At 35.4% G+C, this 19,223-nt stretch overlaps 1 protein-coding gene across 2 annotated transcripts in view; it reads right to left on the bottom strand.

The window, feature by feature from the left end:
• LOC128986124 (serine proteinase stubble-like) overlaps positions 1 to 19,223 on the bottom strand; it is a 156,936-nt gene that overhangs the window by 47,093 nt on the left and 90,620 nt on the right. Inside the window, exon 1 of one of the 2 annotated variants that reach the window (XM_054406275.1) lies at positions 9,894 to 9,987. The exons of the other annotated variant lie outside the window; for it this stretch is intronic. The gene's annotated coding sequence lies outside the window, so the exon portion shown is untranslated. Of the gene's footprint in view, positions 1 to 9,893; positions 9,988 to 19,223 lie in introns of those variants that run through there. 2 annotated transcript variants of the gene reach the window in all.

The following is a 19,223-nucleotide window of genomic DNA, read 5'->3' as shown; positions in this document are numbered from 1 at the left end:
CCTGTGGTAATGTATGCAGAAGAAAGTGGCCGAGATTAATCAGTCCGCTTGGTTATTGTAGGTGAATTAAATAAATCACCTTGATTTATGTCCACTTGCAGGACACGTTCGAAAAGCTCGAATTTATAGCGGTGTAGGCCTATACCAAATTAATTCTTAATTGATATAATAAAACATTACATTGATTTAATTTTACGATGTGATAGTATTTTAGCACGTTTTCGCGTGGGTTTTAGCTGAGGACAGGGTTCTCTTTGTCTGATACATATATATTTAGTCTTAGCGAGCGAAGACTGGTCTAGTAAGTGGTAGAGCTCGGGTTCAAATACTGCCAATCATCAATGTATTTTATCAATGTGATAATGCCACGATACTCTTAGACTAGCCTGAAGTAGTTTCAGGCTACATGAAGGTGGGTCATAAAAAAGTCTTGACTGAGAATCATTGGTTTATGGAATCGTCACTAAGTCACTAGTGATTGGTGATATTTTTACGTAGGCGTAGAGGTCATAAACCACTAACAGCTAGACAAACTGCGCTTATATTTAGTACTTACTAGTCCTGGGCTTATATTTAGTACACACCAATTAGACTTATATTTAGTTTTTTATTCTTCCTATTATTTACATTTAACTTATGCTTTGACTTATGCATATACAATAAGCCTAGCCTTATGTGTACTGTATATATGTTTGTAAATTTATTTCTTTTGATATAAATTTCAATTTTATTTGAAAAATAGAATTATTATTTTTAGGTTCAAAAGAGATATGGGGCGGGGGGCTTTATAAAGCAAGAGTAATTGTCACTAAAATGTCTGTTGGATACATTGGTTACGGAGTCATAATGGATATAAATGAAGGAGGGAAAAGTAAAACCAGTAAATTGAATAAAACATATTTTCAATTTCATTTGAAGATTGAACTATTATTTTCAGGATTGTTATAACTGTGCAATGGAGTTTTTAAACTAAGACAAACACGTTAACGTATTTTCAATTGTGACCTAAAACTTATGCTGTATAATTTGATTTCTATGGAAAAAAGTCAACGTGTTTTCGAATGAAGGAGGGCAAAAAAACAGTAAATTGAATAAAACAAAAATTGATTGTTTAAAAAAGTTTACAGCAAAGGGGAGATATTGACAGTTGTAATTTAATGTTCTCAGAATTAAAAACATTAAAATCATTTGAAATATGGACACAATATCTTGAAACAGTTGCACCTTGTATCCTAACCTTTGCTAAATAAAACTGTATCAACAATCTCTGTGTAAAGGTCCAATGAAACTTCAAAATATAACCAAAATAATAAACATCTTAAAATATCAAGATGACCTAGACGAAGCGCGCATCTGTAAGCATAGGACTGTGGGATGCATGGTTTATTCTCGTCATTATATTTTAATTCTTTACAGTTAGTTGCCTTTAATAACTACACACAAACAATGCAAGTTTTTCAATGTTTATAGACAATAGAATTTAGCCTGCAATAAAGTTTGCCTGGTTTAATGTCTAGAGTATTTATAATGTTGAAAGTTAAAAGAAAATGAAGTTTCATTTAATTAAAAATGTAAACTAACGCTACGAATTAAAGCTATTTTCTTTGGTATCTTAATACATTAAGTGTTTTAATCTAGGTATAATACAAAGATTATCTTCTCTTTATTCCATTTAATAACAAGGAAAGTTTAACATTACTAAATCCTTATTTACGACATTCTTTGGCTCTTTTAATGTTTGAAAATAAATTTGTCGCATATATTAAGCACAATTTATTTTACTTTGACTCAACTAGATTAACTATAAATGTTTATAGTCAGTCTCAGAAATTTTGAGAGTAAGTGGATAGGGAGGGTCATTTATATGCCAGAAGTAGTTTAAAAAGTAGATATCAATTCACAACTACAAACCATAATATAGGTTACTCTACCAAATATTTAAATCTTTATCAAAACAAGAGTATGTGCTTAACCATTAAAATTACTATATGTTTGAAATCAGGTTCAATTTAATTTGAAGAGACTCTCACATGCTTACAAGGCACATCGGTGCATTTTGTCAGTCACTGTTGGTTCTGTAATATACAATTAACTATAAAAACTATAAGTTGTAATCTAGAAATCATCTTCAAATATTTTGGGCTGTAGTTGTCTAATACCTTCGTAAGGAGATACCAGAACACTTGGACCGAAATAAAGAGCATAAAATTATTAAGCAATCTGCTATTATGTATACAAGAAAAAAAAGTACTTAAATGTGAAGAGATCACATGTGTTATTAACGAGGCGAGACAAGATTTCAGTTCTGATTTAAGTAAATTTGCAGGCATTTTGTAATGAAACTCGCTTGTAAATAGCTTTTTTGGTAATTTACTTGATCAAATAACATGCTCAATGCCTGAATGGCAGCAGACGATGATGCAACAAAAATCCTCCGTGATGCATGTGCGTTAAACATACTGATATAATAGGCTGCATGTTACAGTCTCTTCTCATGCAGACTAAAAAACGTCACGTAGTCTGTAAATGTAATCGCAAAAAAATTCATCACTTAAAATATCATAGATGAATTATTGTATACTCACTATTGAATCGTCTGAATTGTAACTAACACTATTGTAGCATTAGGTCTCAAAAGCTGTCCATACCTAAAACAAAACATTTCAAACATTAGAATACTGTAACATAACATCCTAAAAATTACAAATACAAGAAGATTCTTGCATAATGAAAACCCACTTTAATGGAGTTTTAACTCTAATTTAGTTACGAACGGGTAAATGTTTACCTGCGATTACTACTTTACGTATCAAAAGTGTTAAGCTTTAACATCACAAAATTGAAAAGTTGCATTACACGAGAACAGCTTCACATGTTTATTGCATGTAACCTCTGTATACGACGGAGTTTTTGGATCAAAGAACATATTGTTTCGTTTTATTACTAGCTAAATTTCATTTGCACTTAATATAATTACCTTATTTGAGCTAACGCTTTGTTCGGAGGTAATAATCAAATAAAGCTCAATAAACTGTTTTATAAAGTTTTTAAACTTTTATATTTTTTACTATAATTATTATATTACGATAAACTTAAACTAATAAGTATTTGCCCATTCCAAATAAGCTTCTAAACGGATAAGTTGTATACAATATGTAAAATATTAATTTGACGTTAAGAGGTGAGTACATGACAACAAATCGACACTAAGATTGAGTTTGTGGGTTTCAAGTGCCCAAATAAAGTGACGAAACCACAAATAGGGAAACCTTTTCCACATTTCAATGGTACCTAATGAACACGTCTTAACATTATCAATACTATTTACCCCAATATCAATATCTCCTAAGTGGCTTGTTTTGTACAATACACCAAGATACCGTAACAATGTTTAGTATGAAACAGCCGACAACCTGTGGTGAGGGTCAGTAGGCAAGTATGTGGACCACGGACACGCTCAATTGTCTAGGTCTACAGTGTTATGTGTCCACATTCTTTACCCATCTCCTCCAACCAAAGGTCAAACTGTGATTTTAAGAAAACTACAATTATTTCGTACACAGCTTGGATTTGATTTATTCTTCAATAGATTATGGGATGTCTACATTTACCACAAGTGTTGGTACCTTATAGAGAAAACAATAAGAATCATCAACCTAAATACCAACCGGATTAACAAAAAGTAAATGGAGTCATTGATTCCATCATGAACCAGCAAATTAAATTTACTAGCAACAATTTATTGCCGGCGTTTCCTGTAAGAGTTAACCGTTAGCTGCTCGCTGCGGTTTCCACTACTTACGTTTATGGAGATATATAAATATACAGTTTAGCAAATATATATGCAGTTATTTATGACTACTTGTTTATCGTCCGCTGGGGCCGAGCCGAGGATCGACTTTACGTTATGTGAGTATCTTCTGTAGCACAATGCATGTTCAGTAATATTATAGAACGGCAGAACTATTATAGCACCTCACGAAGTGTACGTTGTAAACAACTGATTGAGAAGTCGGCTTTACTAATTATGCGTTCTTCCACAATCCTTCATCCATGTAAAACAGAGTTTATACACTACAGCAAAATGTCCAATATCACCCACCAACCATGATTATTTTAGTTTCGTACCACGCCGGCACACCCTGGGACCGTATTTTAAGCCAAAGACGTGTGAAGAATAAATTAGATGACAACTTTCTAAGCAATATTATCTGCTACTTATGCCAATTTATTAAAAGGGAAATTATCAACAACAGCTGAATCCTGTTTCCAACCATACAAAAATGTTGTTTCACTCAAGATTGAACCGATGAATTCTTGTTCACTTGGAGTATAGCTACCCAGATCTATTATAGATTTACCACCCTATATTTAAATTAGACATACATAGATCCCCATTTACTAATAGATAAAGTTTTCCAGGGAATAATATTCAGTAGAAGGCTTATTCAGTAGTTAGGAGGATCTACTATAACTCGAATGTCTGTGGTAAACTATTGAATTTAAAATTGTTAAATGACAGCAGACAGTTGGCGGCTTGCTGTGGAGCAGCCCATACCGTTACAACCGGCTCTCCGTCTCCACTCAACACTTCTAGTAACTGGTCAACGTAATAGTTTTCTAGTTCAAGTTTTTACGGAGCTCCGCCGGGCACAGACCCGTGCCGCCTTGTTACTTATACCCCGGGGCTGCTACGGCATCAACCTCTACCTTCCTGACACCTCCGCTCACAAGAAACACCGTCAGTCAAGAACCGAATGTCTCTCACTCTTTTAATTAAAATTAAGAGGTAATAATTGGAGGGAAACAATTTTGTTTAGATAATCAAATAATCCTATGAGCACTAAAAAACTATAGTTATAATATATGCCAATGTATAAATAGGCATTATTTATTTTTTTAATTCTTACAGTAATCGCAGTAATAACAACGGTTAAAAAAAATTATAATAATGCAGACAAACACAGACTCACGCCTTCATTAAGTCAACATTAAAAACGTACAAAGTAATTATCAAGTGATGTTACAAAATATGAAACCTGCGAAAACATTCATATTAACGCGGGAACAAAACAAGAGTTATGTCACATGTCATTCTTTCCGCCGAGTCGTTTCAGCAATAAACTCTTTTTTTCGCAAATCTGAAATAGAAATCTGTTTCATTGTCAGTGACAAACAATGTGGTTCTTATTGTTTGTTTTGTGCTCACCTTTTATCGCGAGCACACACTGAATAATGACGCAGTTCCCGTTATAAAACTAGGTAAAAACAATGGAAAGTGAGTTGAGCGTGTCACGTTGATGCATTGTCGCTGGTGTCAGAGAGAGAGATGCTCTCCAACTTTGTTGTGGACATTATCGCATAAACACATTTGGTACCTGATGATTTGTTTTAATATATCAACCATTGACATACATTGACATGCACTCTACGATAGTATTCCAAATAGAAGCAAATAATTACCTAGTTGTACCCGTCCGGGAGCTGTTCATTGGACGCATTGTATGTTAAATTAAACGTTTTATTTATCTGAAAGTGTTTAATATTCGTCAAAATGAATACCCTTCCTTGATGTAATGATTAAAGAAAAAGATTTCTTATATTTTTATTTCCGAATGTTTTCAGAACAATGTGTTGATAACTACGCCTGTCAATCCCTACATAAATAACCGTTGAGTGTCAAAAGAATGTTATAACGAAAATAAAAAAATATGTATCATGTTTGAGTTTATAATATAATTGTCGTTCTATCATAATAGAAACAAGATTGAAATGTGAGACGGAGGTTCACTTGTAGAAATTGAATCAGTTTTTATTCGTACTTTTGCACGTATTAACGTTGGCTAACAGGCAAACTGAGTTCCTCTGAAACGGTGGTAAGAAAGTATATGAAAGAACTATTAAATTTACAACAGTATTAAAATACCAGCGATTGGACGCATTGAGTTCCAGGATCACGAGACACCAACACATGAGAGACAATACATGCGTATTAAGGTTGTCATCTGACGGTTATTTGCTCTTGAAAAAAGTTATCGTGTAGATGAAAGTGAATAATAAGGAAGTGAAAGTGTTACAAAATGAGGATATAAGGCGTATGACACTACACAATATTGGAGTATCACATTTTATCTGACACATGTGTAATGTAACGTTGTGAACAACACCTGATAACTAGACGGTAAAAGTGAGCAGTGAGTGTATCAGTAGGGAGAGTATCAGGATGTCAGCCGTGTTATGGTGCAGTATCAGGATATCAAAGTATATCTGACACAGGTGTAATGTAACATTGTGAACAACACCTGATAACTAGACGGTAAAAGTGAGCAGTGAGTGTATCAGTAGGGAGAGTATCAGGATGTCAGCCGTGTTATGGTGCAGTATCAGGATATCAAAGTATATCTGACACAGGTGTAATGTAACGTTGTGAAGAACACCTGATAACTAGACGGTAAAAGTGAGCAGTGAGTGTATCAGTAGGGAGCGTATCAGGATGTCAGCCGTGTTATGGTGCAGTATCAGGATACCAGAGTCCATCTGACACAGGTGTAATGTAACGTTGTGAACAGCACCTGATAACTAGACGGTAAAAGTGAGCAGTGAGTGTATCAGTAGGGAGAGTATCAGGATGTCAGCCGTGTTATGGTGCACTATCAGGATACCAGAGTCCATCTGACACAGGTGTAATGTAACGTTGTGAACAGCACCTGATAACTAGACGGTAAAAGTGAGCAGTGAGTGTATCAGTAGGGAGAGTATCAGGATGTCAGCCGTGTTATGGTGCACTATCAGGTTACCAGAGTCCATCTGACACAGGTGTAATGTAGCGTTGTGAACAACACCTGATAACTAGACGGTAAAAGTGAGCAGTGAGTGTATCAGTAGAGAGAGTATCAGAATGTCAGCCGTGTTATGGTGCAGTATCAGGATATCAGAGTCTATCTGACACGGGCGTAATGTAACGGGCCACGACCGCCGAGACACGCGCCGCGGACGATGATTATCTGACATCGCATTACCGTAAATAAAACTAAAACACCGAGCTCTACTTCGCACACCTGGACGCATTTTCATACCTGCCTTATTTCGAACAAACAATAATTTCAGTCTACCGCCATCAACAGAAAATACTATGAAACATGTTATCCCAAAAGCAGTCAGACCTGTCAATCCACCTTATGATGCTTGAACTGAATGAAACGACGTCTGTGTCCGTCTATTCTGGCCCAGAGTGCAGAGTATATCCCATCAAGAATATGAGTGTGAGTTGGCCACTCTGCCACTGATGACCTTCATCAATCATAACCTAACCACAATGCGGTCTGGTTGAACACCACGATTAGCGGCGATTGTGTGGTCACTAGGGCCACTTTCACCCACTTTACAAGGGCCAACTAGCAGAAGTCAGTGAAAGTTGAAAACATTGAATATACATCGTTACCTTATAAGTAAATCTTGAAAACATTTTAACCCAATCACATTTTCTTTTGCAAACTATTTTCTCTTACGAGTTTTTCCGTCAAAAAAAGATTTAAACACTAATTCAAATCAATTTGGACACCAAACAATGTACAAATTATCTGTAATGTTTTGGTTTCATTAGTACTACTCATAGTAGCAAACTATAATACACTGTAACCCCTAACAAGCAAGGTTTAGCCGGTGTCCTAATTGCTACGTCGACCGTGCTCGGGTCATCTAATTAATTGTACAACCTGAAAATTGGCTTATGTAGTTCTTCGCTTGGAGCTCATAGAAGGGCCTAGGACTATTAGGTTTCATGTTAACCTCAAATTCCGTTAAGGTTTATTTGTCTGAGTAAAAGAGGTTTGTTTTGGCTATACATGTTAATTAGTTGATATCAAGTATTTCTGACCAGTATTGATAATTTGAGTTATTCTTTATACAATCTTTCTTCAACTTATATCATCCAATATTTTAAACAAAACGAAATATACAGCATTTCAGTCTTTTATATCTTTAAAAGGAATGTAACATTCACAAAAAGCAATAGCCACTGTTTAAATTTGTTAAAGAATATTCTTTATAAAAGCTTTTCAGAGAAACGGCTATAAATGAAAATTGTAATTAACCATGTACATTACCTTTGGAAAATTATGAATTCTAACTTAAATTGTCCAAATGCGCGTATTTGAACTTAAAGCTGTCGTGTATGAATACTTTACGAGATAATTACTCCCGAAACAACCAGTATTAAAAATACACTAAAGATATAACTGTAAATATCAGATTTATATAAAAGGTGGTTGAAATTGTTGTTAAATAAAGATCAAACAATTCAATTTTTTGTAAAAATATTAGTTTTTTTTACCTCATAACTGTATTAAACAAACATAATCTTTGAAATTTGAAAGAGTATTAAATTATTCATTTTGGCTTGTACTTGAAAACAAATTTAAAGCTAGATTAAAATGCGTGTTTTCCACACAGGTTCTATCGTAAGATATTCATTCCTTAAAATTTAAAACATATGAAAATCTTATAACAACAATGTGTTCATGTGTCTAAAGGATTATTGAGGAGATAAAGTAGCATCTTAAATAAACGATATGTCTAGGTTTAGTATGGACATACGAATACAAAGGATTGATCATACGTTGCTCCATTTTGTTATCTCTCAAACATAAGACTGGAGGACTAAATCTTAAATCTCCCTAAGCTGGTCTGTTGCAGAGTAATACAACTCAGAACATCACGAGCAAGAATACTTGATCAGAAAATGTTAAGTCCTATTTTAACTATTTTAAGACCTTATGCTGGAGCTTGAAAATACTAGTCATCCTGTAAATGTCAATATAATATTTTACAAATCTATAAATTAATTTACCTTATTACACTCAATCCCAGCAACAGCAATGCTGCTCTGAGTCAAGCATATCAAAATATTATATTTCATCACTAGGGCCTAAAGTGACTTTACTACTGTTTACAACAGCTGATTTTTACTCCCTAGAGACTAAAAACTATTTTTGCTCCCTAGAGAGTAAAAACGCTACTTTTGATCCGCAACGCGTGAATTAAAAACGGCTGTTTTTGCTGCAGTATGACGAAAAATCATTATAAGACAGCTCTATGAAATTATAAATAAGATAAATGTTTGACTCCTTTTAAGGTTTAACGACCAAAGAGTAAAGGGAGGATTTCTTAAAGAGCAATAGCCTAATAATTAATGCCCACAGCCGGTTGTATATATATATATATAAAATCAAAAATTAAATATGATAAGATGCCATCATACACTATGAAAAAAACATCCACACAAGCTGTATTAGTAATTTTTTTGATAGATTTTTTTTCAAAGCTAGAGAATATGTAATACGTATTTTAAAACAACAAACTATCCTCTATTCAAATGCAAAGAATAGCATGTTGACATCAATGCATAATTAATGTTGTTTTTATTGGAAGTACATCAAATACATTTTTTAATTAGTTTTATGATGAGAATTTTCTTCTGTGGAATTATTAATACAGAATTAATTGATATGCCAATCATCCATTTCTCATCCATCAAGTCTGTCAAATATTGCACTGGCGGATAGTGATAGAAATTAATGTTATCCTTCAAGACTAGAGTAGCTGTCATCGGGCAAGTTTTAGTGTTTTAAAGTATTAGCGTGAAATAGATGTGGTGAAATATAACAGGCGGTAAACGTACAAGAAACAATGTAGGAGGTGTGCTGTGATAAAAGTAAATAGCACTATTCAGTAAATTTACGTATCGTAACGTAACTACATTGTAATCCATGGATCGTAAAATTTGTGAAAATTAAAAAGTGCATCAAAATTAGCTTAACCGAACGTTAAAGTCTCTAAATTACGTAAACAACATTTTCTTGGAAAATTACAAAATTAATAAAAAATGTATTGACCTGTAGGCGCGTAGGTGCAGGGCTGTCTCAGTAGGATGTTGGTCGTCAAGTAGCTCCCATAGTGACACTAGGTACCTCGATGGTGGATGAGACACGACTGTTGGAGAAGAGCGGCGAAGAGAGAAGACGACGGCAGCGCGACCTGGTGGCGGCGGGAGGTACAGGCTCAGGGCAGTGATAACGCGGTGATAAGACTACTCTACCAGGCACGGTAGAGAAGGTAAACGTACAAGAAACAATGGAAGAGGTGTGCTGTGATAAAGTTCAAATTAATATGTGTTGTACTTTTAGTATTCATGGCTTGAAATTATTGAAAAATCAGTAACAACTTGATAGTCCGGAAAGCTGTCATTTATCATTGGACTTTAATGAATTATTTCAGCTAAGGCAGCAGGAGATCTTATTTTGTAACAAAGCTACACAAGCATCCCACTATTCGAATTAATCATTGGTTCTGTAAGGTGAGATATACAGGGTTATTCTAAATGATGGACCCATCTTTAATGCTTTATAATTTTTATACTATTAAACTTACCGCTATAAAATACACATCAAACGAAAAAGCAACTCAAAGAGTTTACGCCTTCCAAAGACACATCATTAAACAAAAACGATCCAACATAACTGTAGATTTAATTGTAGAAAGTTAAAAAGTAATCTCCAACTTTTTTACCACTAGAAATTTGAAGGTTACTTGACGTTTTTGCAAATAACTTTTAAATTGTGAGGAAATCGACCAAAGTGGAAGGTAATATTCCGAAAGAGAATAAAATTTCCAACAATCTACTATTACGCATATCTTGAAAATACTCAATAGATGTAGCCTAAATTTGGCTTAAAATAAAAAAAAGTGTGAAATTTAATGTTTGCTATGTTTATTGTCTACATTGAAGACGGGGATTTTCTTTTTTTTTTCATTTTGAGGCAATTTTTGGTACCTTTCTTGAGTATTTTCAAAAATGTCTAATAGTAGATTGTAGGAAATTTTATTCTATTTTGGAATAATACCTTTCACTTTGGTCGATTTCCTCACCATTTAAAAGTTATTTGCAAAAACGTCAAGTAACCTCCAAATTTCTAGCGGTAAAAAAGTTGGAGATTACTTTTTAACTTTGTACAATTAAATCTACAATTCTGTTGGATCGATTTTGTTAAATGATGTGTCTTTGGAAGGCGTAAACTCTTTGAGTTGCTTTTTCGTTTGATGTGTATTTTATAGCGGTAAGTTTAATAGTTTAAAAGTTATAAAGCGTTAAAACTGGGTCATTCATTTTGAATAACCCTGTATATTATTTGCAATGTAAACGGAATTTTACAGTTCCGGTACTGAGTATTTTCTCATAGTATTTGGATCACATTTTGAGTAGTGATACAATTAATTTGTTGGTAGTTTGAAAAGTAATAATCATAACATGAAAGTTATACCCTTAAAAACAATAATGTGTAGCTTTAAGTATTGATATAAGTTGATATCCAATTCCCATTTTAAGGTTGTAGCTAGTTTTAAGAAACATTAACGTACTTGTAATTAAATTGATAAACTGAGAGAGGCGTTGGTGTCTATTACCAAATCTATACGTTAACTTTATAACAATGGCAAAGTAAAAAATAAGCAATATAGTTTCTACTGGAGCATACCAATGGCATAACAATTCATTTTCTATAACTCTGACATTGTTCAGCAGGTATGGTGCGTGCAAGGGACTGGTCCCCGGTAACTCACAGTATAGAAAGTCTTCTCTGGCTCATTCCCATTACTTATTTCTCCAAAGTTTATGGCGAGCCATGGGTAGCTTAAGTCGCGGTTTGGATAATTACAACAAATCGTTGTTAATTTGTTTGGGAAAGGCGTAAAATTAAGGAGGTGTGTAGCTAGATAAGGAGTTGTCGGATTTTGCTGCCTGGATTTGCTAGACAACTTATTTTTCTCTTGCTTTCATTCTTTTAACTGGATTTTTACAATCGGGCAACCCAGAGGCAAACTTCTCCTCAAAGTGCAATGCAATATCTCTTAAAATATCTGTTGAAATATTTCTTAGTCAGAAATGAAGCTAAACAAGCTATTTCAAACCATTCTTCACTCATGCTGCATTTGTATGGGTATAATAGCCCCAGTGGCATGCCGATCTTTAAGTACCAGTAGTCATAATAAAAGTACAAAACCGAGTAGAAAAAACTAAGGAAATTTGGTGTGACCAAGATACACACGAAATTTTTGTATTAAATATAAGTGTAAATGATTTTGAATAGTGATGAAAAACGAAATCTTGTTTCCGTTCAATCGAATTGTAATCAGTTGTAGCTCGCATTGAAAATGAGGTTACTCCCTTCACCTCTCGCGTTTAAAATGTTTTGACCACATTTGGTACAAGATTTCTAACTAAGAACTGTAACCATTGTTGACACTTCTAAACAATAAAGTTATCGAATGGAAACTAATCCAACTAACTTGTACATACGATCGCATCACTCAATAATCTTACATAACTCACAAATTGCTCATCGATGAGGAATCATCGATCATTTTACTACCAGTATTAAATGTTTTGCCACAAATCCATAGATTTCCGTGACATTCACCATCACGTACAGATTCTAGTTCAACATGATATCTGCATGCGAAGGATGCAGCCGCTGTTGCTGCCACCTTTCACTCAAATAAACCCCATTTCATTTTTACGACGCAATTATGAAGCATAGGATTGCTTTTATTTTATTGCCAGTCTCAAAGATAATTTACCCTAATTAACTGTGCATATTGTTGTTAAACATATTACAGTGGTCCATAAACTTGAGTGAGTCCACCTAAATTTAGCCAAAAATAGTGAGAGAATAATCGTAATTTGACAGATAGAGATTAGTGTGTTGAGTATAAACACTCTCGATTCACGGAGAGAAAGTTTTTAATTTTAGTACAAGTTCCTGGCAGTCGTAGATTTTACCAAGGATACATTTTCATTCACATTTAAACAATTACACATTATTATATTTTTGAACAAAAGTAATAAAATGTTAGAACTTTAAAAGAAATAACGACCATTAACAGCAATAACCTGTGATGACAAATCTTTAAAACAGTGAAAAATATATAAGAGAATATATTTTAAAATCATCAATGACTGAATCCAAAAAGTTGGTACTATTAAATAAGTATGCTCTTCACTTATTGCCAATTACAAAATCAGGCCTTGCTCCGAAAAAAAAAAAAATAAAAGTGATTTCCTGGTGAGAAAGGATTCCAGGGTTTCTCTATACATTTTTCCGTCAGGGTCGTGGCATTATTATATAGATATTTCATTGGTGAATGTTGGGAATTGAAGCCGGGACCTCTGGCAACGAAACCCCAAGCTTTACCACTAGACCCATTCGCTCTCCATCTTTTTTACATTAGGAAGGTAGTGTATTTACATAAGTACGATATACTATTGGCCATGCTAAATCAATTGAAAATGAATGAGTCTATTTACTTTCTTCAATTACGATAACATTTTAAAAATCAATTAAAATAAACTTGATCTCACCGACAATCATCAGTAGGATTCATAAAAATTATTTGATAGTGTTTTTTAAATAGCATCCATTAATCTTTTACGCTTTTAAATCTTATTAATATAAACAAATGAACCAATTATAACAACGATCAGTAACACTAGGGCTTATTTACTATTATTATAAATGTTAAGTATAGGCCCAAAACTAAGTTGAGACTAAAACACAAAACTAGGCTCAGACATTCTTGGTCATTGGTCTTTTAATAAATCATTCATCCTCTCGTCTATAAGTGACTTAAGATACGCCCCTAGTGTGTCAGAGTTGCTTAAATCTATTCAAATCATAGCTGTTACGAACATTCTAAATATAGATTGAATGAACCGTAAAGAATGTCCAAACGAAGATGGATAGTAAAGCCTTGAGAGGATGAAGGTCGGGACTTTCTGTTTCATTTGTCGCCGCAGCGTGGCTCGTCTGACCCACATCCCACGTCTGTGCTCGCCGCTCACAAGTGTTTAAATCGGCGTAATTTGGCTACACTGCCGGTTCAATCAATTAGAGGAAAAAAGGAAAAATATAGTAAGAGAGTCATACAAATATTATAATATCTACTAGGTTTGGTTCTTATTAAAAAAGGAAATAATAACAACGAGGTGTTAGCCCGTCCTACGTACGGGAATTCAGTAGTCAGTTAAAACCGTGTACAATTCAGATCAGCTAGTTTACACATAAAGACAAAGTTTCTTGCAGTTTTAATGTGAAAAATCATCTTGTAAACAAATGTTGTGTGACCAAATATGTTTTTATTCCATCATAATATATACCTGATACGGCCTATACGATATGCATTTTAAATCCGATAATTTTACAATAAAACAGCAATTCTGCAATTTTTACTATGTGAAAAGCGTTTAAGTGAGGCAGCCGATCTGCCTCTTCATTAATTATTATCACCACAATACAACTACTATACACAATTTCCAGTAGGTCTGAATATAAACGACCTAAAATAAAACGATAATATCCAATAAAATTCACAGTACACATAATTTAACTTTGGTGTCCTAACATCAAAACTAATCGTCACAACTATCCTCAATTTCACTGCATTAATTGCTAAATAAATAAGTGTAAACAAATAAAAGTAAAAACAATAACAGTTTGTTTTGAAACAGCTGTTTGGTTCAAATAACATTCATTTGAATAAAAACTGGTCACATGTAGCAGTAATATAAAAAGTAAACACGCTAGTAAAGCTAATGACGTAATTGTCAATGTTTATTATCCATACCGTTATCAGTTCTATCCTTGATAATTACCCACCCTCATTGAATAAATGTACATCGTACTTTCCCATATTAGTTCATTTAAACTACAATATAATCATAGTTAAAATAAAAGTGATATTTTCACGTTTGGGGGCGCTGATATAGGCACCCCCAAACGTAACCACAAGTGAACGATTTCACGATTTCATAAAAGGATGGTTTGTCTAATTGCAGTATCCTAGGTCAATGTTGACGTTGTGTTCAATCTATGTCATCCATCTGTTTATCTTTGTATAAAACCCGGCTAAGGTTGTGGTGGTAATTTAAAATCGTGATTCCTGATTATTCTTGATCTTCTTTTTGTGACATCAATATTTGCGGGCCTAATCCAAACAATGTTTAAGCAGACAAACATAATTGTAAACAAAAAACTACCATGAAGAATTAAAACATGTAAACATTGTTATTTTTCTAATCTTTCCTTGAAAAGTGGAGCAGTAAAATAATTTGCATTTATCCTTTTTTATTTAAAACTCGTGTAAGCCTCGATGTGTACTGTGGTTTAATTAATTTTGGTGTAAACCATTTTAAACTGTGGTCTAATTATCTCTACTAATCTCACTTATTTACTATAATCAATGACAAAATAAGAGTAAATAAAATTACCTCATAGTTCCATAGTTTATAATTTAACCAGCTGTTAGTTAAAACAAATTATATTGCTCTAAAACAAATCGAAGATTACAAAGATTGCTTTAAAAATAATTTGAACATCCTACTATGTATATTTAATTAATCTGTCATCCTCTTACAGAAGAATTAAACGTATCAATGATTAGCATTACACATAGTATAAATAAGTCAACCCTAAGTATGTCTTTACATTTTTATCCAAATGCCGAATTTGTGACACAAAAGCTGAATGTTTACAGCTGTTATGTTAAACAAATTATTTTATGCCAAAAGCTAGTTTAAAATCTTAGCGTCGGCTGCTAGACTTTTTAAAAATTAAAACACAATTTCTAAAAAACTGGGACCCTAAACTAAAGTTATGGCTTCGACATTCCCTAGTTCTCAAAATTATCTTTCTTTCAACACAAAAATCATGAAAATCCGTCGAGTGGTTGATTCAGAATCGTGAAATAAAAAAACACACTTTCGTTTTAATATTATAGATTGGGGCTCATACCATACGAAAGATGGTAGAGGCAGTTAGGTGTTTGTGGTTCGTGTCAAACAAGAGATGGTAGAGCCAGGAGTGGATGTGGTTTGTGTCATAAAAGAGGTGGACGATCCAGGGGTGGTTGTGGCTTGTGTCGTACCAGAGGTGGTGGAGCCCGATATGATTATGGCTTCTGTCATAAATGAGGTGGTATAGAGCCAGGAGTGGATGTGGTTTGTGTCATACAAGAGGTGGACGATCCAGGGGTGGTTGTGGCTTGTGTCGTACCAGAGGTGGTGGAGCCCGATATGATTGTGGCTTCTGTCATAAATGAGGTGGTAGAGCCAGGAGTGGATGTGGTTTGTGTCATACAAGAGGTGGACGATCCAGGGGTGGTTGTGGCTTGTGTCGTACCAGAGGTGGTGGAGCCCGATATGATTGTGGCTTCTGTCATAAATGAGGTGGCCGATCCAGGGGTGGTTGTGGCTTGTGTCGTACTAGAAGTGGTGGAGCCCGATATGATTGTGGCTTCTGTCATAAATGAGGTGGCCGATCCAGGGGTGGTTGTGGCTTGTGTCGTACCAGAGGTGGTGGAGCCCGATATGATTGTGGCTTATGTCATAAATGAGGTGGCCGATCCAGGGGTGGTTGTGGCTTGTGTCGTACCAGAGGTGGTGGAGCCCGATATGATTATGGCTTCTGTCATAAATGAGGTGGTATAGAGCCAGGAGTGGATGTGGTTTGTGTCATACAAGAGGTGGACGATCCAGGGGTGGTTGTGGCTTGTGTCGTACCAGAGGTGGTGGAGCCCGATATGATTGTGGCTTCTGTCATAAATGAGGTGGTAGAGCCAGGAGTGGATGTGGTTTGTGTCATACAAGAGGTGGACGATCCAGGGGTGGTTGTGGCTTGTGTCGTACCAGAGGTGGTGGAGCCCGATATGATTGTGGCTTCTGTCATAAATGAGGTGGCCGATCCAGGGGTGGTTGTGGCTTGTGTCGTACTAGAAGTGGTGGAGCCCGATATGATTGTGGCTTCTGTCATAAATGAGGTGGCCGATCCAGGGGTGGTTGTGGCTTGTGTCGTACCAGAGGTGGTGGAGCCCGATATGATTGTGGCTTATGTCATAAATGAGGTGGCCGATCCAGGGGTGGTTGTGGCTTGTGTCGTACTAGAAGTGGTGGAGCCCGATATGATTGTGGCTTCTGTCATAAATGAGGTGGCCGATCCAGGGGTGGTTGTGGCTTGTGTCGTACCAGAGGTGGTGGAGCCCGATATGATTGTGGCTTCTGTCATAAATGAGGTGGACGATCCAGGGGTGGTTGTGGCTTGTGTCGTACCAGAGGTGGTGGAGCCCGATATGATTGTGGCTTCTGTCATAAATGAGGTGGCCGATCTAGGGGTGGTTGTGGCTTGTGTCGTACTAGAAGTGGTGGAGCCCGATATGATTGTGGCTTCTGTCATAAATGAGGTGGTAGGGCCATGAGTGGTTGTGGTTTGTGTCATACAAGAGGTGTTAGAGCCAGGAGTTGATGTGGTTCGTGTCATACAAGAGGTAGTAGAGCCAGGAGTGGTTGTGGTTTGTGTCATAGAGGATATGGTAGAGCCAGGAGTGGTTGTGGTTCGTATCATAGAAGAGATTATAGAGCCAGTAGTGGTTGTGGTTCGTGTCATAGAGGATATAGTAGAGCCAGAAGTGGTCGTGGTTCGTGTCATAGATGAGATGGTAGAGCCAGGGGTGGTAGTGGTTCGTGTCATAGAAGATATTATAGATCCATGAGTGGTTGTGGTTCGTGTCATAAAGGATATAGTAGAGCCATAAGTGGTCGTGGTTTGTGTCATAGAAGAGATGGTAGAGCCAGGAGTGGTTGTGGATCGTGTCATAGAAGAGATTATAGAGCCAGGAGTGGTTATGGTTCGTTTCATAGAAGAGATTATAGAGCCAGGAGTGGTTGTGTTTCGTGTCATAGCAGAGATTATAGAGCCAGGATTGGTTGTGGTTCGTGTCATAGAGGATATGGTAGAGCCAGTAGTGGTCGTGGTTCGTGTCATAGAAGAGATTATAGAGCCAGTAGTTGTTGTGTTTCGTGTCATAGAAGAGATTATAGAGCCAGTAGTGGTTGTGTTTCGTGTCATAGAAGAGATGGTAGAAACGGTGATGGTCGTGGTTTGTGTCGGAACTTCACTTCAATCAGGTGATGTCCGACCCACTTGCCAGTGTCTGCCTTGTAAAACCGTCATTGAGGATAAGAGAATGTCTACAACACATTCACTTTATTTTAAAGAATGCCTGTTATAAAAATTGCGTTTCCATGTAATTTACCACATACGTGCATGTAGTCATTCTGATCTGTTATCCTGTTACAAAATAAACCTCATGCTAAGTTTCTATAAGGCTTTTGTACAGAGAACTTTAATCATGTAATTTGTTCCCAAGTAGTCTTCGCTAAGTCGTTGCTACCACTGTATTTGTATCATGAATCAATCAATCAATCAATTCTTTATTTAAGACGTACAAATAAAATTAAAATTGTATAAGATTATTCTACTACAGTTGTGCTAATTTCTTGATCAGCATTGTACGAGTTATTAAATTTACGGAAAGTTAATAAAAGATGCGTCTTATAACACTTTGACATATGACATAGGTTATTTGTCTATTGGGTTTGATGATGATTGGAGTGTCCAATCGAAATCGATCACCACTAACCATCTTTTATGTATTTTTACCGTTATGTGAGTTAACAGTATAAGCGTAAATATATGTTTTAAGGTTCCCATCAGAGTTATATTAACAGAACGAATGATGAAAAATTGTACATACACAATACCTTGGCATATGAACTTTTCTTTTTCAGTTTCATCTATTGGTAGACAGTTCAATTTCTAATTTGTTTACACATTGAAACGTTAAACTATATTGCCGGTCACCCATTTTACGACATGTTTGTTTTATATATATATATATATATATATATATATATATATATATATATATGTGTGTATTATAACACACCAATTCTGACCGTTTCTGTATGTGGACGTTACAATTCTGACCGGAGAGACGACTATTCTGACCTGTTTACAATTCTGGCGTTACAGAGTATGAAAACACACCAATTCTGACCGCACCCTCAACTGTAATATTTAGTGGAAACTGGAAACAGTACAAATAGTTCTCAGCCACGGCATGAAATGTGTATATAAACATGTCCATGGCTGTTGAGAGCACAGCTGTAATTTTCGAAGAATTGCTGTCCTCTCAACAGCTTCAGTGCTACCAATATTAGTCCAGTAAAATTAGACATTTTGGTATGCAAAAGGTCGGGTAGTTCTGATTTTTGGATATGTTGTTAGTATTGGGCCCATAACATAAAATCCAAGTTATCCACCTCGAGATACTGCCGC

This window comes from Macrosteles quadrilineatus, unplaced genomic scaffold (genome assembly GCF_028750875.1).
Source record: "Macrosteles quadrilineatus isolate MER2022 unplaced genomic scaffold, UCM_ALF_1.0 Scaffold_2__2_contigs__length_208266976, whole genome shotgun sequence".
Lineage (NCBI taxonomy): Eukaryota > Metazoa > Arthropoda > Insecta > Hemiptera > Cicadellidae > Macrosteles > Macrosteles quadrilineatus.
This window is presented reverse-complemented; position numbering and strand designations above follow the sequence as displayed.